At 37.4% G+C, this 20265-nt stretch overlaps 1 non-coding gene across 1 annotated transcript; it reads left to right on the plus strand.

Moving 5' to 3' along the window:
* Positions 1-18696: 18696 nt before the first annotated feature.
* Positions 18697-18803, plus strand: LOC121218937 (small nucleolar RNA R71). Its single transcript, XR_005915418.1, has one exon. It is a non-coding gene; the product is annotated as a small nucleolar RNA R71 (small nucleolar RNA).
* Positions 18804-20265: the final 1462 nt, after the last annotated feature.

Consider the following 20265-nt stretch of genomic DNA (forward strand, 5'->3'; position numbering starts at 1 on the left):
GAAGAGAAAAGCTCTCATGTTGTTCTTCGCCGAATAGGAGAAAGAAAAAGAAGGAAAAAGAGCTTTGAGGAAATCGGCTATGGTGGTTTGATAGACTAAGGTATGTTTGATGATGTTCCATGAGATGCATGCATGTTTTAGTAGTTAGCTTGAGTTCTAAATAACCCATGGTTCAAATCTTTACTATGTCATGGAGATGATATTCGGCCAAAGTGGATTGGTGTTGATATCATTTGCATGCTAAAAGTGAAGCTTTGTAATGGTGCATGTGATGGTGGATTGATGATTCTTGAATCTTCTTTTTAGCATTTTTGAGTGAGACATTAAGTTCTTTGTTTAACCATGACCAAAAATTGAAATGGTATGGTGTTGTGATGCAATCGGCCCCAACATAGACATGTATGTTCGGCCACAAGAATAAGTACATAAGTTATGTGTATGTTCGGCCATAGGTAGCCTATTGATGGCTTTAGCTTGACTTAGAAAATTCGGCTAAGGGGAAATATTAGCTAGTATGTTGAATTCGATTCGTGATTTCGTACATATGTGACTCTAGTGTCTAATGTATATATGGGCTAAGTACCTTGAGCTTCTCTTTTGATGTTCGAATGAATTGTATTAAATTGCTTGATGTGATTAAAAATGCGTATGACCATTGTGTATTTGAGCTAAAAGGTGGCCATATGACCTATCAAACTCCTTGTCATATTCGGCCATAAGCTAACAAAATGAGACTTTAATGAGTTAAATTTGTTTGAATTAAGCTCAAGAGCAAAGGGAAACTAAATCCGATAAATGGAAGGAAAAAGTGGTCGAATAGCCGTCGAAACCGTTCGACAACATCCGAGGTAAGTTCTTGAGTAATAGAGCTTAAATTATGATTTGATTAGATCATGTTTTAAGCAAATCAAAATCATGCTCTTTGTGTGTGGCTATTGAGCCGAAATTGCAAGAGTGATAAGTGTCTTGTGTTTGAGTTTCGCTAATGAAAATGAAATACGAATGTGTCATGATTTATTGTTAAATGTGCATGGTTATTCGAATGATGTTCGGGCTAAGTCCCGAAGGTTTTGTGCTAAGTGACCATATCCGGACTAAGATCCGAAGGCATTTGTGCGAGTTACTAATTCCGGGCTAAGCCCGAAGGCATTGGTGCGAGTTACTAAATCCGGGTTAAGTCCCGAAGGCATTTGTGCGAGTTACTATAGCCGGGCTATGTCCCGAAGGCATTTGAACGAGTAGCTATATCCGGTTAAATTCCGAAGGTACGTGATTCGGGAATGAACGATCTTGCTGTAAAAATTTCAGTTAATACGCTTGTAACATCCCAACATTGAGGTATGTTTCGTATGTGCTTTGAATTAGTTGAGCCCTTACAAATAAGTATTCGCTCAGTTGATAAATGAGCTACCGGCCTTTGGCTAAGTTGATCTTTGTGTATGAATAAAAGGGTTGGTAATGTGAAGTAAGTATGATATTGAAAATTTGTGCATATGAAATTATCCGTTTAGCTACATGAATGCTATACTTTGGTTGTGTCTAAATTCTTTGCTCAAAACTTACTAAGCATTTAATGCTTACTCCGTTTCTTTGATTCTCTGTTTTATAGATTTTGGTTCTTCAGCTATCGGACTCGGGATTTTGAAGTCGAAGTCGCCCACACTATCAAAGCCCCCTTTTGGTACAATTTTGGTTGAACTTCGAAATGGCATGTATAGGACTACCCTTTTTGTTGTGGGTCATGGACCCTTTGGATTTGTATAATTTTGGATAGCCATGCGAAAATGGCTTATATATGTTTGAGCATAATGTTATACTCATTTGGTATGGATATGCTTAACAAGGATTGGCCATGGGAATGGTTAATCACTATCATAATTTGTGCTATTTATGCTAAAAGGGCTAGTTGAATCATGGAAACTATGAAATAGGTAAAGTCTACCTTAAAGGCAGATGCTGACAGCAGCAGTGATGTAGATTTGGAAAATCACTAAAAATAGTAGGAATGGAATTAAATAGTGAATAAATTATGAAAACGAACCTTGATGAATCTATTTTCATAGGAAAGTAACGAAACATTCATATGAATAGTATATTATGAGATGCTAAAGTTTTCGTGAGACAGGGCCAGAACGGTTTCTGGATTCCCTGTTCCGACTTTGGAAATTCATTATAAATTAACCAGATATAATTAGAAGTCATGCCATATATTAATAGATTCCTTTTTGAGTCTAGTTTCTATAGAAACAAACGACATCAGTATTGAAGCCCTGTACAGGGAGATATCCAAGTCGTAATGCGCAAAGGTCAGTGTAGTCGATCCCTATAACATGGAGACTTTGGATAATAAACTGTACTAATTGGCTAGACCAAAAATTCTAGAAAAAAATTTGTAGATGCATATATGAGTCTAGTTTCAGGGAAAAATCACAAATCTGATTTTCGAGTTGTGAAACTCAGGATATAATTTTTAAGGTGACAGTGACGCAGTTAGCCAGCTTGCCTGGAAAATTTTAAAATGGATTGTGCAAAGAAGTGATTTAAGTCTGCAAACCCCTCGTGTCCGACTCCGGCGACGGACTCGGGTACGGGGTGTTACAATTTTATTGGTATCAGAGCTACGGTTTAGTCGATTCTAGGACTACTGTAATGCGTTGGGTCTAGCTATACATGCCATTTTATGTGATTATTTGATAGTGTGGTGATTTCTGACATTTGCAAATGTGTTTATTTATAGTAATGGATCCCGATCCCGACCGAACGGTAGCTGATGATCTTGAGAGTGTAGCGCCTACTCCCGCACAAGGGACAGCACCGGTGGACTCTCAACCTAATGCTAGTAACCCGAATGATGAAGCTAGACAAGCTTTCTATAGCGTGATGAATGATTGGTTCAACCAATACATTCGAACTAATACGGCTATTCCACAACCTCCATTCCCGACAAATACCACCCCCGCACCTACGATACCTCCGGTAACTGACCAAATAAGGTCAAATAAGCCCCCAGTTGACAGAATCTGAAAACACGGGGCTACTGAATTTAAAGCCATGGACAGCGATGATGCCGAGCAAGCGGAATTTTGGTTGGACAACACTATCCGGGTACTAGATGAACTATCTTGCACACCCGATGAGTGCCTAAAGTGTACTATCTCCTTGCTACGTGATTCTGCCTACTATTGGTGGAATATGTTGACTTCTGTTGTGCCTAGAGAGCAAGTAACTTGGGAGTTTTTCCAAACCGAGTTTCGAAAGAAGTATATCAGTCAGAGATTCATTGACCAAAAACGGAAGGAATTTCTTGAACTCAAACAAGGTTCCATGTCGGTTACCGACTATGAACGAAAATTTGTGAGGCTTAACTGGTACGCACGAGAATGCATTTCCTCAGAAGCCGTGATGTGTAAACGTTTCGAGGATGGGCTGAATGACGATATAAAGCTGTATGTAGGCATTTTGGAAATCCGAGAATTTGTGGCACTTGTCGAGCGAGCTTGCAAGGCCGAGGAGCTCAATATGGAGAAAAGAAAAGCTAAGGTGGGAGCAAAGGAGTTTCGTAAGAGGTCTTCGGGGAAGCCCTTCCCACAGTCATCGAAGAAATTTAGAGATGGCTTAGGCCGATCTAGAGACACTTCAGACTTTTCTAGACGAGATCGCGATCGACCCCCTGTGGATGCACGAGTCACTTCGGTCGCTAGTGTTGGAAATGATCGTCGGGACAGAGCGGAGTGCCAGTATTGTGGTAAAAGGCATTCGGGGAGTTGTAGATTCCATGATCGCTCCTGTTACAAGTGCGGATCAGCTGACCACTTCATTAAGGATTGCCCGAGGTTGTCTGAACAGAATATAAATCAAAGCGAGAAACCGGGTGCTACCACTGTTCGAGGTAGACCATCTAGAAATACGGGCAATGCTAGGGGTGGTCAGAGAGGATCCAGAGATGCTACGACCAGATCCGAGGCTCGCGCTCCTGCTAGAGCTTATGCTATACGCGCACGCGAGGATGCTTCCGCGCCAGATGTTATTACCGGTACTTTTACTCTCTTTGATACTAATGTGATTGCTTTGATTGACCCTGGTTCTACTTATTCTTATATATGCGAAACCTTAGCATCCAGTAAGACTTTACCTATTGAGTCTACTGAGTTCGTAATTCCGGTGTCAAATCCCTTGGGTCGTTACGTGCTTGTCGACAAAGTGTGTAAGAAATGCCCCCTAGTAATTCGAGATTCCTGTTTTCCGGTGGACTTGATGCTTTTGCCGTTTGATGAATTTGATGTTATTCTTGGTTTGGATTGGTTGACCGCGCATGATGCAGTTGTGAATTGCAAAAGCAAGACTATTGATTTGAGGTACGCAAATAACGAGATAATCCGAGTTGAGTCTACGGACTTAAATGGGTTGCCAGCTGTAATATCAGCAATGTTGGCCCAGAAATATGTAAGAAAAGGGTGCGAAGCATACCTTGCGTATGTACTTGATGACAAAGAATTAGAAAAGAAACCCGAATCTGTGCCGGTGGTTTGTGAATACCCGGATGTTTTTCCTGAAGAATTACCGAGTTTACCACCTGTTCGGGAGGTAGAGTTTGGTATTGAGCTTGTACCTGGAACTGCGCCAATTTCGATAGCTCCGTATCGTATGGCACCAACCGAGTTAAAAGAATTGAAAGCTCAGTTGCAAGAGTTGACGGGTAGAGGTTTCGCTCGACCAAGTTTCTCACCTTGGGGTGCACCAGTATTGTTCGTGAAAAAGAAGGACGGAACCATGAGGTTGTGCATTGACTATCGTCAACTGAATAAAGTGACGATAAAGAATAAATATCCATTACCGCGTATTGATGATTTGTTTGATCAACTAAAGGGAGCCTCAGTGTTTTCAAAGATAGATTTGAGATCGGGTTATTATCAGTTGCGGATTCGAGATTCGGACGTACCCAAAACTGCTTTCAGAACGAGGTACGGTCACTATGAGTTCTTAGTGATGCCGTTCGGGCTCACTAATGCCCCTGCGGTATTTATGGATTTGATGAATCGGATCTTCGGACTATATTTGGATCGGTTCGTAGTTGTGTTTATTGATGACATCTTGGTTTATTCAAGAGATGAGACCGAACATGCTGAGCACCTGAGATTAGTGTTGCAAATTTTACGGGATAAGTAGTTGTATGCTAAGTTCAGTAAGTGTGAGTTCTGGTTAAGAGAGGTTAGCTTCTTAGGCCATGTGGTATCTGCATCGGGTATTCGAGTTGACCCGAGCAAAATTTCAGCCATACTTAACTGGAAGCCTCCGAGAAATATTACTGAGGTTCGGAGCTTTTTGGGACTCGCAAGTTACTACCGACGGTTTGTAAAAGGTTTCTCGATGATAGCCACACCAATGACGAAGCTACTTCAAAAGGATGTTAAGTTCGAATGGATGGAGAAATGTCAGAAAAGTTTCGATCAACTGAAAACTTATTTGACCGAAGCTCCAATTCTAGTGCAGCTCGAATCAGGCAAAGAGTTTGTCATTTATAGTGATGCGTCCCTACTTGGGTTAGGTTGCGTATTGATGCAAGAAGGTTGAGTTGTGGCCTATGCGTCGAGACAATTAAAGCCACATGAGAAAAATTATCCGACCCATGATCTCGAACTAGCTGCCATCGTATTCACTTTAAAAATATGGCGACATTACTTATTTGGTGAAAAGTGCCATGTATTTTCGGATCACAAAAGTCTCAAATATTTGATGACTCAAAGAGACTTAAATCTGCGACAAAGACGTTTGCTTGAGTTGTTGAAAGATTATGAGCTTGTCATTGATTACCACCCGGGAAAGGCTAATGTGGTTGCGGACGCCTTAAGCCGGAAATCACTGTTTGCTTTACGAGTGATGAATGTACACTTGTCTGTTCTACCCGACAATGTGTTAGTAGCTGAATTAAAGGCCAAACCATTATTGATTCATCAAATTCGTGAAGCTCAGAAAGTTGACGATGAATTGGTTGCAAAACGGGCTGAATGTGTTCCGAATATGGAATCTGAATTTCAAATTGATGATGACGATTGTTTGAGGTTCAGAAGTCGGTTGTGTGTTCCAAGAAATTCAGAACTCATTTCGATGATTCTGAACGAAGCCCATTGTAGCCGAATGTCAATTCACCCGGGGAGTACGAAAATGTACAACGATCTGAGACGCCAGTTTTGGTGGCATGGTATGAAACAAGACATTTCCGATTTTGTTTCGAAGTGTTTAATATGTCAGCAAGTAAAGGCGGAACATCAAGTGCCTACGGGTTTACTCCAGCCAATCATGGTACCTGAATGGAAATGGGATCGAGTCACGATGGATTTCGTATCTGGGTTGCCAGTATCGGCAAGTAAGAAAGATGCCATTTGGGTTGTTATGGATAGACTGACTAAGTCGGCTCACTTTATCCCCGTACGTACGGATTTTTCATTGGATAAACTAGCTGAAATGTATATTTCTCAGATTGTGAGATTACACGGGGTACCTATTTCTATCGTGTCGGATAGAGATCCGAGATTCACCTCGCGATTTTGGAAGAAATTGCAAGAAGCTTTGGGTACCAAGCTGCACTTTAGCACCGCTTTTCACCCCCAAACCGATGGTCAATCCGAGCGGATAATTCAGATACTTGAGGATATGTTGAGATGTTGCATCCTCGAGTTCAGCGGTTCATGGGAACGGTATTTACCTTTGATTGAATTCGCTTACAACAACAGTTTTCTATCAAGTATTAAGATGGCACCTTACGAGGCTTTGTACGGTCGTAAATGCCGTACACCATTGTTTTGGACCGAGCTCGGTGAAAGTAAAATTTTCGGAGTTGATTTGATTAAAGATGCTAAACAGAAAGTAAAGGTAATCCGTGAAAGTCTGAAGGCAGCCACAGATCGTCAGAAATCGTATGCGGATTTGAAACGAAAAGACATTGAATATCAGGTGGGAGATAAAGTGTTTCTTAAAGTTTCGCCTTGGAAAAAGGTACTCAGATTTGGCCGTAAGGGCAAGTTGAGTCCGAGATTTATTGGGCCGTACGAAATCTCCGAACGGGTTGGTCCAGTTGCGTATCGATTGATTTTGCCCCCTGAACTTGAAAAGATTCACGACGTCTTTCATGTTTCGATGCTTCGACGCTATAGATCTGATCCATCGCACATAATTAGCCCATCAGAGGTTGAAATTCAAGCCGATATGAGTTATGAAGAAGAACCGATGCGTATCCTAGCTCGTGAAGTGAAGGAGTTGCAAAACAAAAGGGTTCCGTTAGTAAAGGTGTTATGGCTCAAACACGGGATCGAGGAAGCTACTTAGGAAACCGAGAGCTCGATGAAAGAACGATACCCAAACCTATTTACCGGTAAGATTTTCGGGGACGAAAATTTCTTAAGTGGGGGAGAGTTGTGACAGCCCTAAAATGACCCTAGTCGGAAAGCGGTCTCAGGACCGCTAGACCGAGTCACCAAATTATTTGAATGTGATAATTATTGCCTAAAATATGTGAATATAAATGTGTGAAAGTTTTAAGCTTCGATTTAATTAATTGCATGTGAATTTAGTTGATAGGACTTATGTGAGAAAATTTAGAAATGTGCTAGGCAAATGCAAGTGGCCTAATAGTGCATGTAATCAAAGGGGTGGACTTGCATGTCAATTTCCCCCATTTAAGTACTAGTGGCCGGCCATGACAAGGGATGATGGGCAAAACATGTCATGAAACATGTTGTGTTAATGGAAGAATAAAATAAGAAGCATGGGCAAAACATGTCATGAAACATGTTGTGTTAATGGAAGAATAAAATAAGAAGCATGGGCAAAACATGTCATGAAACATGTTGTGTTAATGGAAGAATAAAATAAGAAGCATGGGCAATAAACTAATAAGAAATTGAAGGAAGAAAACAAAGAGAAAAAAATGTGTTCATCATTCTCATGCATGACCAAAAAAAAGAGAAAAAAAAAGAGAAAAGAAGAGAAAAGCTCTCATGTTGTTCTTGGCCGAATAGGAGAAAGAAAAAGAAGGAAAAAGAGCTTTGAGGAAATCGGCTATGGTGGTTTGATAGACTAAGGTATGTTTGATGATGTTCCATGAGATGCATGCATGTTTTAGTAGTTAGCTTGAGTTCTAGATAACCCATGGTTCAAATATTTACTATGTCATGGAGATGATATTCGGCCAAGGTGGATTGGTGTTGATATCATTTGCATGCTAAAAGTGAAGCTTTGTAATGGTGCATGTGATGGTGGATTGATGATTCTTGAATCTTCTTTTTAGCATTTTTGAGTGAGACATTAAGTTCTTTGTTTAACCATGACCAAAAATTGAAATGGTATGGTGTTGTGATGCAATCGGCCCCAACATAAACATGTATGTTCGGCCACATGAATAAGTACATAAGTTATGTGTATGTTCGGCCATAGGTAGCCTATTGATGGCTTTAGCTTGACTTAGAAAATTCGGCTAAGGGGAAATATTAGCTAGTATGTTGAATTCGATTCGTGATTTCGTACATATGTGACTCTAGTGTCTAATGTATATATGGGCTAAGTACCTTGAGCTTCTCTTTTGATGTTCGAATGAATTGTATTAAATTGCTTGATGTGATTAAAAATGCGTATGACCATTGTGTATTTGAGCTAAAAGGTGGCCATATGACCTATCAAACTCCTTGTCATATTCGGCCATAAGCTAGCAAAATGAGACTTTAATGAGTTAAATTTGTTTGAATTAAGCTCAAGAGCAAAGGGGAACTAAATCCGATAAAGGGAAGGAAAAAGTGGTCGAATAGCCGTCGAAACCGTTCGACAACATCCGAGGTAAGTTCTTGAGTAATAGAGCTTAAATTATGATTTGATTAGATCATGTTTTAAGCAAATCAAAATCATGCTCTTTGTGTGTGGCTATTGAGCCGAAATTGCAAGAGTGATAAGTGTCTTGTGTTTGAGTTTCGCTAATGAAAATGAAATACGAATGTGTCATGATTTATTGTTAAATGTGCACGGTTATTCGAATGATGTCCGGGCTAAGTCCCGAAGGCTTTGTGCTAAGTGACCATATCCGGACTAAGATCCGAAGGCATTTGTGCGAGTTACTAATTCCGGGCTAAGCCCGAAGGCATTGGTGCGAGTTACTAATTTCGGGCTAAGCCCGAAGGCATTGGTGCGAGTTACTAAATCCGGGTTAAGTCCCGAAGGCATTTGTGCGAGTTACTATAGCCGGGCTATGTCCCGAAGGCATTTGAACGAGTAGCTATATCCGGTTAAATTCCGAAGGTACGTGATTCGGGAATGAACGATCTTGCTGTAAAAATTTCGGTTAATACGCTTGTAACATCCCAACATTGAGGTATGTTTCGTATGTGCTTTGAATTAGTTGAGCCCTTACAAATAAGTATTCGCTCAGTTGATAAATGAGCTACCGGCCTTTGGCTAAGTTGATCTTTGTGTATGGATAAAAGGGTTGGTAATGTGAAGTAAGTATGATATTGAAAATTTGTGCATATGAAATTATCCGTTTAGCTACATGAATGCTATACTTTGGTTGTGTCTAAATTCTTTGCTCAAAACTTACTAAGCATTTAATGCTTACTCCGTTTCTTTGATTCTCTATTTTATAGATTTTGGTTCTTCAGCTATCGGACTCGGGATTTTGAAGTCGAAGTCGCCCACACTATCAAAGCCCCCTTTTGGTACAATTTTGGTTGAACTTCGAAATGGCATGTATAGGACTACCCTTTTTGTTGTGGGTCATGGACCCTTTGGATTTGTATAATTTTGGATAGCCATGCGAAAATAGCTTATATATGTTTGAGCATAATGTTATACTCATTTGGTATGGATATGCTTAACAAGGATTGGCCATGGGAATGGTTAATCACTATCATAATTTGTGCTATTTATGCTAAAAGGGCTAGTTGAATCATGGAAACTATGAAATAGGTAAAGTCTACCTTAAAGGCAGATGCTGACAGCAGCAGTGATGTAGATTTGGAAAATCACTAAAAATAGTAGGAATGGAATTAAATAGTGAATAAATTATGCAAACGAACCTTGATGAATCTATTTTCATAGGAAAGTAACGAAACATTCATATGAACAGTATATTATGAGATGCTAAAGTTTTCGTGAGACAGGGCCAGAACAGTTTCTGGATTCCCTATTCCGACTTTGGAAATTCATTATAAATTAACCAGAGATAATTAGAAGTCATGCCATATATGAATAGATTCCTTTTTGAGTCTAGTTTCTATAGAAACAAACGACATCAGTATTAAAGCCCTGTACAGGGAGATATCCAAGTCGTAATGCGCAAAGGTCAATGTAGTCGATCCCTGTAACATGGGAGACTTTGGCTAATAAACTGTACTAATTGGCCCACCAAAAATTCTAGAAAAAAATTTGTAGATGTATATATGAGTCTAGTTTCAGGGAAAAATCACGAAGCTTATTTTCGAATTGTAAAACTCAAGATATGATTTTTAAGGTGACAGTGACGCAGTTAGCCAGCTTGCCTGGAAAATTTTAAAATGGATTGTGCAAAGAAGTGATTTAAGTCTGCAAACCCCTCGTGTCCGACTCCGGCGACGGACTCGGGTACGGGGTGTTACATAGTTGGTGTGAATGCATGTGTTCTTAAACCCTAGGCTTCACGACCCTAGGAAGTAATATAGGTAAACAGATCGAGAGACGAGGTTACCGAGTAAATCATGTATTTATCCTAGTTAGGAAAGTGAGGCTGAGAGGTAAGCATGTACTGGTTGATTAGTTAGGCAGTAGAGGCCAAGAAGTAATATTGTCTAGGTAATAATTAATCTTCTCATAAAACCCTTAAGTCTGAAGTTGATTACAACCATTGAAGCGAGTTAATCTTTTGTCTATTATTCGAGGGATTTTCGTTTGTTAACGTTATTTGCGCAGTTTCGATTCTTAATATTATTTTCTTATCTTAATCTTTAATATTGATTGTCATAATAAGATTTTTAATAATTACTATTTAGACCTACTGCTATAGATAATAATATTTTTAGATTTAATTCAACTTCCATTAGGTACAATCCTTGGAATACTTTTTAGTGTTTCGTTGTAACACACATGTATATTAGAATTTGACATGTTCACTTATAGATACCATATTGATTTTATATAATTTTATTTTCATGATTTATACTCTAAACATTTTCATGTTTGGAGGCACTCAAGTTGTTAGCGTCGTTGCCGGGGAGGTTTTGACATTGATGAATCTAAATTTATTTATCTACAGTTAGTAAGATAAATAGGAACCTTAAAGATTTTAGATATTTTTTTAATTTTAAATTTTACTGAATATATCAAAAATATTGTTTTTCTTTTTTTTTTTCAGTTTATGAGCCGAAGTGGAAGTACTCAAATCGAGCCATATCATGATCTGAAGAGACTATTGAGAGGCAACTGTCAATTCATGCAAAACGATTCACCTGCGGTAACTGATTTAGCTTGAGAAAATCTTTTATTTGACGATCCACTTGAACCACAAGCCCATATTTGTGGAGAGCTACTGATGGCTCAAAGAACATTGCGTGAGTTTGCACTACCAACACTCGATGTTGTACAAGGCAGAATTAAACGATCGACGATAAACTCCAATAATTTTGAGATCAAGACGGAAACGATCCAAATGATCCAAAACACCTTGAAGTTTTGAGGAAACATGATGGAAGATCCAAACAATCACCTGAAGCGATTCCTCTAATTATGTGACACTTTCAAATACAATGAGGTAACTGATGATGCAGTGTGTCTTCGATTTTTCCCCTTTTCTTTATGTGACCATGCTGTTGATTGGTTAAACTCATTGGAACCAGGTTCCATCACCTTATTGGATGAATTAGCATGAAATTTTTTACATAAATTTTTCCAGATTAGTAGATCCATTCAACTCCTCCGAGAGATTGCCAACTTCAAGCAATTTGAAGGAAAAAATCTATATGAAGCTTGGGATTGATTCAAGTCACTGTTGAGGATGTGTCCCTATCACAGAATGCAAGAGTGGCTTCAAATGAAAATATTTTATAATGATTTAGACAACAATATAAGATCCGCAGTGGATGGAGCATTCAGAGGTGCTTTAATGAACCACACATATGAGCGAGACTGTCAAATTATTGACGATATGGCTATGAACTCATATACGTGACCAAACAAGAGGTTTACGTATTGTAGCGCCCCAAACCCGACCTGATTCACTGGGTCAAAATTTTAGGTGTTACTACAGAAAACTTAATCATTAGCCAAAACAATTTACAGTTTTCTATTTCTTTAAACATGTTCGGTGGCATTTTAATTAAATACTTATTATAAAAAAATAGAGAAGTATTTAAAATATATTTGATTGCAACATTCTTGATACAAATCTTTACAAGTTAGAATTTTATTTATAAAAAACTCAAAAGGCGTATTCAAACTGCGCCGCAAAATCCACTGAATACATAATAGCCTACCTCACGACCAACTTGGTGTACTCCTGATGTTGTCCCTTCAGACGAAGCCTTTTCACAAATGCTTGAAAAGAAAATACTAAATCTCGTAAGTACATGAGTACTTAGTGAGTTGAATGATAACCATTCCTTGACGGATGCTTCGATATATTCTGAAAAATATTACGAGTTAACCATTATTCTACGTCCTTTATTTTGACTAATACTATTACAGTTTTATCATTCTCTTATATGCCAATTATCTTGATCTTATCAAACCAAGTCTTCTTTATCTGGTCAACTAAGAGATCCTTCCATTCAATTCATAAATCCTTAGTCCCCTAGTACTTTTTTAGCATAACATATCCTTATAGTCCACTTCCGAGAACCCATGTCTTAACCCATGCACTTATTTCAACAGATGTTAACTGACATTTATCGCGGGTGGAAACATATAGGCTTGGCGAATACTTACACATAATTTAATGCCTTTAATTCACAATAAGACGTACCCTGATTCAGTGCCACACAGTTTTCCTACTGATAGCTCACAACATAGTCCATTCAGATGGAACCCATATCATGTTATATCAGAAACCCATAATTCAAGATAACATTGACTCATATTTAGAATGATTGTAGATGAAGTTAAAATACAACTCACCTTTAATACTTACAAATCGTAATGATAGATACCCTTCTTAACATACTGATACACATCTCTTTTTGTAGAAACCCTTAAGATTTATTCAACTATTAACCCGCAACATATCAATGCCTTATCTTGGTCACTCTTATTACAAAACTAATAGGATTCACTCATATCCTACCATAAGGTCAATCATTCAGATTCAAGTCTTACCAAAAAATCCTATCAGTTCACACCATATAGGCTTAACAGAATACGCCATACAAGTAGACATAGAGAATACACCACCAAGGCGATTCGACCAGAGTATGCCATAAAGGCATTCCTTCCAGAGTGTGCCATAGAGATATAAAAAACTGTCGTGTTTGCGATATGGATTTGCCTAAACTCACATAGAGTAAGGTTTGTCCATCTTCTCCTTGGGACACATGTCGCATGTAAAAGGATATGCGATTTTATGCAAGTATACATGTCGAATCAAGTAATAAAATGATGAGTGAGTATCGGTTTCATGAGGATCTGATTGAGGCACAAAAGTTGTCAAGTTATTATAATAAAATACGATTAATGCTATGGCAAATTCAATGATAAATATACAGTGGCAATTAGTGGAGTAATGATGTAAGCAACACGTGGAATTAATGAATAACTAGAAATGCTATGGCAAAACGAAAGTAGAGATGTAATGGAAATTATGAGAGGCACTATGAGAATATTATGTAAATGATCAAGTAAATAACGAAGAATGATATGGTAAAGATATGATGACAAAGAATAAATGATATATGATGTCAATTTGGAAGGTCGAGATTACTAAGAATCTACCTTTACTGTCAATAATTCCTCAGCAAAATCATACTCAGTTTACTACTCAGAAGTGTTCTAAAATGGTCTGTTTCTTTCGAGAGTAAAAACCTCAAATTACCTTGCCCGTGTTTGTGAGCTTTTAATATGGTACCCTGCACTATTTTCCTTCTGTATGAACGCTGCTCTATGTCTAGAGTTTACTGCAAGTATCGATCGAGTAATTGCTCATATCATTCAATTTTGGTCTAAATACTTTAACCTTTTCAGAATTAGATTAGTTTATGGACATGCTGCACAATCATCTATGTCTAGGGATTGCACACATAAAATTAAAAATAAAACAATTGAATGAAATAGTAAATTGATTCGGATTTGTGCTTCAACCATTAAATAAAATAAAAGTTTCATCATGTAATCCCAACCCTATGAGATTTAGCTCATAGGTTGGCTCATAAAATTCAAAACCAAAATAACATCTGACACCATTTTCATCATTCAATTCACATAAGAACAAAGTAAAAAATACAGAAGACTTCAGGAAGACAGCTTTCGCGTGTCCAGTTCACACTCCAGTGGCACAATGTACTGCGATGGCTGCGAGGGACTGCTTTCGTCTTCCTCTTTCTGTCTCTACTTAGCCGCTATCCTCTATTTTTGCCTAAGAATCTCTTCCTCTTGTTTTTCTTTTTGGGGTTCCACTTTTGGATTTTTATAGGCTTTTTCCTAGGGTAAATCCCATGTTTATCTTCTCCTCTTTTAAAATTCTTTTTTCAACAACCCAAGATTTTCTTCTTTTTAAATTCTTTTTTCTAGGATAAAAACCAATAGCACAGGATTATCTTCTCCTCTTTTTTAGGTAGATTTTTCTAGTACAAGTATAGTTGGGATGAAAATGGTTTGTGTTGAGTGTTGACTTGGTCTTCCTAGAATTACCACAACATTTGTACTGACAAAATTTTCAACCTTTTGCCCCAGGAAACCTTCACTCTTTTATCTCTTGTTCTTCAACCTGCACAACCTTTCCACATGTAATTAAAAGTAACAAATAATAATATTTAAGCACCGTCCAAGTTTCATGTGCAATGTTCTAAAAATGTTGAAATAATATCCTAAAATACAACTAAGTTCACTTAAGTACAGACAATTGACCTAGTCTAAAGGTATGAATTATAACTCTTTTCAAGAGTTATCACACCCCCAAACTTGAGTTATTGCTTGTCTTCAAGCAAGATATGCATGAATGCATGAATGTACTAATTGCCATAGCAACATAATCACCTTTGCATTGTGAGACCCTTAAGAGAACATTTTGTTCTTCAGTTCTCAGCAATCTTCAATGTCTAAAAATTTGATCAAGTTTCATAAGCTTATTTAGCAAAGACAGTGCAGAAAGTATTCATTCAATTTTCACTATAGCATGTACCTTGTAATTTACTTAATTTATCTTTTAGCTAACTCATTTTTCCTTCTTTTTTTTTCATCTGGCCTTATACATACTCAAATACATACATATCCATTTATTATGCCTTTTTTTTCTCTTTTCTTACTAGGGGATTTAGCTCGTCACATGATTCTTTGACTTGACAATTGCAATGGGGCATACAATAAATTGCTGAATACCCAGTCATGTCACGATTTGAATACTCACTCATAAAGCTAAAGCTTTTGACTAAAAAGATGGATAGAGCAAACAACTACCCTTTTAGCTTCTCAACCCATTACTACAGTGGAGTGCCCCTAATTTTTTTTATTACACACTCTTACTTAAACTCACCCTTCTAGTCAATAGCACGATGGAACAAACAAAATGATGCTGGCGTACTCGACAATTCTAAGCATTGGAGTTTTTGATGGTATTTTTTTAAAGAATTTTCTTAGACATTGCCACTTTATTCATTATTGAGTATTTCTATGTTACCAAATAGCTTTAAGAGTCTCTAAGTTTATCAAATGAAACTTACTATAGATCAATTGTAATCGAAGTTATGATATCCTAATTTTAGGGATCAATTTACAAGCAAACTATCCTAAGCTAACGTCGCCTAATCCATTGTTACAACTTTATAAGTTTATAGAAGAATTAAACTCCTCATTGAACATCACAGAAAAACATACACTCATCACAGTCTAAATTTTTTTTTTGCAATTATGTGTGCTATGGCAAAATGAATGGAAAATGAACAAAATACTAAAACACGCATGCTCAATAAATATCTAATGCAGTCTAGATGCACAATACACCCCCAAACCTAAGGGATGCATTGTTGTCAATGCATGTACAGATATGTAATAGGAAACAAAAGATAGATATGCATAGAAAATGTCATGGCAAAAGAAGTAAAATGCATGAGATAGGGAAAGAAAACTTCCTTGGCTTGGAACTGAATGGTGGTATTTTAATTGCAGCGAGTGGTCTTTCGTGCACTCATCTTATAACACATTGACTTTTTAAGTAAATTGAGTGGTATATCCTCCTCTTCATTATCAAATATGGTGAGTTCATTAATAATCCTATCAATCTCACTATCCTGTTCAGTCATCGGTTCAATAGAAAGAGGTGGAACAACCACAGTGCTGTCCACTAGTGGTGCAGCTGAGAGATTTACTTCGTATTCATCCTCACGACCAATCTCAATGCTGACAGACTCTGTTTTCTCTGGTTCTTCCTTCGGTGCTTTGGGTGCATTCTTTTCATTGGCAGGATTCATGTCAATGGGTTCTGTGTGACTGACCCCTTCCATTCCTGTAATTTATTAAACAAAGGAAATGAAATAACTAAGAGAAATTTAAATTGACAAAATAAAATTAAAATAAAAATAATTTTCAAGATCTTGAAGTTAAATATCTTGAAGATGAATGGACTGTTTGTCTCACTCTACATGAGCACCCCAGTAGTGCTTCAAGTGTTGTCCATTAACTTTAAATGTAACCCCCGTTTTCATGTCTCTGACATCAACAACTCCATGCGGATATACATGAGTTACCAAGCATTGTTCATCAAAATTGAAAGGTCTATTTTGCTTCAGTAAAGTGCACAAGGGTTTCCGCTCAAATGAATCTTCATCACTGCCAGAATTGCTGTGGCAAAATCTTGTGAACTCTTCCTTCACTGCTGCTCCTATCAAGTCAATGGCGTGACATTCTTCATTTTCATTAGCACATTTCAGTGCATTAAATACATTGAACGTGATCTACTAATCATTCATCCTCATAGTTAGTTCATCATTCTGCATATCAATTAAAGTTCTGCCAATAGCAAGAAAAGGTCTTCCTAGAATAATTGGCACATCATGGTCAACTTCACATTCTAAAATAAGAAAATCTGCAAGAAATATAAATTTATCTACCCTTACCAGTACGTCTTCAATTTTACCTTCCGGATGAGCGTAGGATCGATCAACCAGTTACAATGTAACCGTAGTAGGCATTGCTTTCACAATTCCTAGCATCCTGAAAATAGACATAGGCATTAGATTTATACTTTCTCTTAAATCACATAACGCCTTACCAATAGAATGATTTCTAATGAAACATGAGATAGTGAAATTCCCTGGGTCCTTCAACTTTAGAGGTAATTTATTCTTCAACATTCCTGTGCACCTTTTAGTGAGAGCAACAATCTAAAATTCTCCCAATTTTTGCTTCTTCGACAATATATCTTTCATAAATTTCACATAATTGGGCATCTAATCCAAAGCTTCCATTAATGTTATGTTGATGTGGATTTGGTTCAAAACATCTAAAAACCTTTTAAACTGAATATCTTGTTTAGAATTCTAAAATAGCTAAGGAAAAGGTAAAGGTGGTCGTCCTTCAGATTGCTGATATTATTTTGTTGTGGCATTTTTATTGGTAACATGATCTGATTTTGTCACAACATTTCTAAGTGTACCCTTTTTAAGTGCTGTCTGTCATTCAGTAGGTTCTGAGATATTTTCCTGACTGCGGTTGGATTTGTCTTCTTCTACCGTGGCATCTTGAACAACTTATTTCAATTGGGTCCTAGTTCTAAGAGTGATGGCCTTGCACTGCTCCTTCCATTATGTTCTTCAATTCCCAGTATCGCTTGTCAATGCTTTTTGTGGCCTCAAATTTAAAGCATTCGCTATTTTCCCCACTTGATTCTCAAGAGCTCGTAGAGATGTAGCTTGACTCTGAAATACGACATCATTCTTGGCCATATATTCTTTCAACAAGTCTTCAATAGATGATGATGCGTGACTTTGTTGCACATTTTGCCGCGGCATAGGTTGAATATAATCAGGTAGTGCACTGATGGCATTCTATCTTGCAGCATTGTCAAAATTCCTTGAACCTTGATTATTCCATCTAAAGTTTGGATGTTGCTTCTACCCTGGATTATATGTGTTAGAATAGGGATTATTATTCCGGTTGAAATTACCCATGTAGTATACTAACGCTGAGTTTGATGGGCATTTTTCAAACACATCTTCATCTCAATAAACACATGCTAGCTCGACTTCTTTGATGTCATGAACTATAGTTGGATTTTTCATTATTTTAATCATATTAGCTAGAGAATATACATGGGCCGTTAAAAAACTGATTGCATCAAGCTCGATGGTACCGACAACTCTATTACTTGTCCCAACTCTCGTGGTTGGATACTGATAATTGTTGTTGGCAATCTTTTTCAGGATCTCATATGCTTCATTATAAGTTTTATCCAAAAATGTACCATTGGAAAATGCATAAACTACCATCCTTGTATGTGCATTCAATCTATTATAAAATATCTTCATCTGTGTCTAGTGTTGAAACCAATGCGTCAGACATTTTCAAATTAAATCTATAAATTATTCCCAAGCTTCATATGGTGTTTCATCCTCTGATTGCCAAAAAGACGTGATGTCATTTCTAAGCTTGGCATTCATATTTGGGGGATTATACCGTAGCAAAAATCTTTGGCAAAGATCATTCCATGATGCCACTGTTCCCGATGGTAAAGTATTCAGCCACGCTCTTATACGATCTCTTAAAGAATATGGAAATAACTTAAGCCTCAGAGTGTCTGCATGGACACCCTATTATCTAGATGAGTCATAGACTTCTAGAAAAATTCTTAAATGCAGTCTTGGATCTTCAGTGGGTAGTCTACTAAATTGCCCTACTGTTTTCAACATCTGAAACATTACAGATTTTAGTTCAAATTGCTGAGCCTGTATGATTGGTCTAACTATCCCTGGATTCAAATCATCCATCATCGAGAAAATATGCTCTTGAATTGGTCTGTCTTGGTCATCTATCACACATCGAATGGGAGGATTAGCATCTTGGCCATTTGGATTTTGGTTGAGACTACAACCATTTGGATTTTCATTGAAACTAGGATCATTCCTGTTTTTAGCCATATTTCTCAATTTTTTTCGCCTTCTTCGCAAAGTTCTATCGATCTCTAGGTTAAAAGTATACTCTTTAGCAGCAGGAATACCTCTTCTGTCAGCAAATCTATAAAGATTAAATTAAACTAAGTTAAATAAAACTAATGGAATTAAGTTAAATAACCAAACCAAGTTTCACCAAATTGTCGATCCGAGGCAATGATGCCAAAAACTTGTCACGTGTAAAATGATTCCTTTTTCGTCTTCTTCCTATTTTCATCTCTACTTAGCCGCTACACTCTATTGTTTCCTAAGAATCTCTTCCTCTTTTTCGTCTTTTTGGGGTTCCTCCTTTGCATTTTTATAGGTTTTTTCCTAGGGTAAATCCCATGTTTATCTTCTCCTCTTTTTAAATTCTTTTTTCAAAAACCCAAGATTATATTCTTTTTAAATTCTTTTTTCTATGATAAAAACCAACAGCCCAGGATTATCTTCTCTTTTTTTTGGCAGATTTTTCTGGTACAAGTAAAGCCTTTTACCCCGGTAAGCCTTCACTCCTTTATCTCTTGTTCCTCAACCTGCACAAGCTTTCCATATGCAATTAAAAGTAAAAAATAATAATATTTAAGCACCGTTCAAGATTCTTATGCAATGGTCTGAAAATGCTAAAATAATATCCTAAAATGAAGCTAAGTTCACTTAAGTACAGACAAATGACCAAATCTAAAGGCATGAATTATAGCTCTTTTCAAGAGTTATCAACACACAGAGAACCCCACTAGGTAAGATGCCATTGAATAGATCTTTTCAGAGTATGCCATGGCCATGTGCTTTTCCTTCAATGTTTCATATTAGAGTTCGTATTTTTTTTATCCTGAAGGACTTTATTACATCACGGTGTACAGAAACAAACTCATTTTACAGACTCTTCATACACTGACACAATCTAAGCCTAACATTTTAATTCAGTAACATACACCCAACAGAACACAAATCTCATAGAATA

Source organism: Gossypium hirsutum, chromosome D06 (assembly GCF_007990345.1).
Source record: "Gossypium hirsutum isolate 1008001.06 chromosome D06, Gossypium_hirsutum_v2.1, whole genome shotgun sequence".
Lineage (NCBI taxonomy): Eukaryota > Viridiplantae > Streptophyta > Magnoliopsida > Malvales > Malvaceae > Gossypium > Gossypium hirsutum.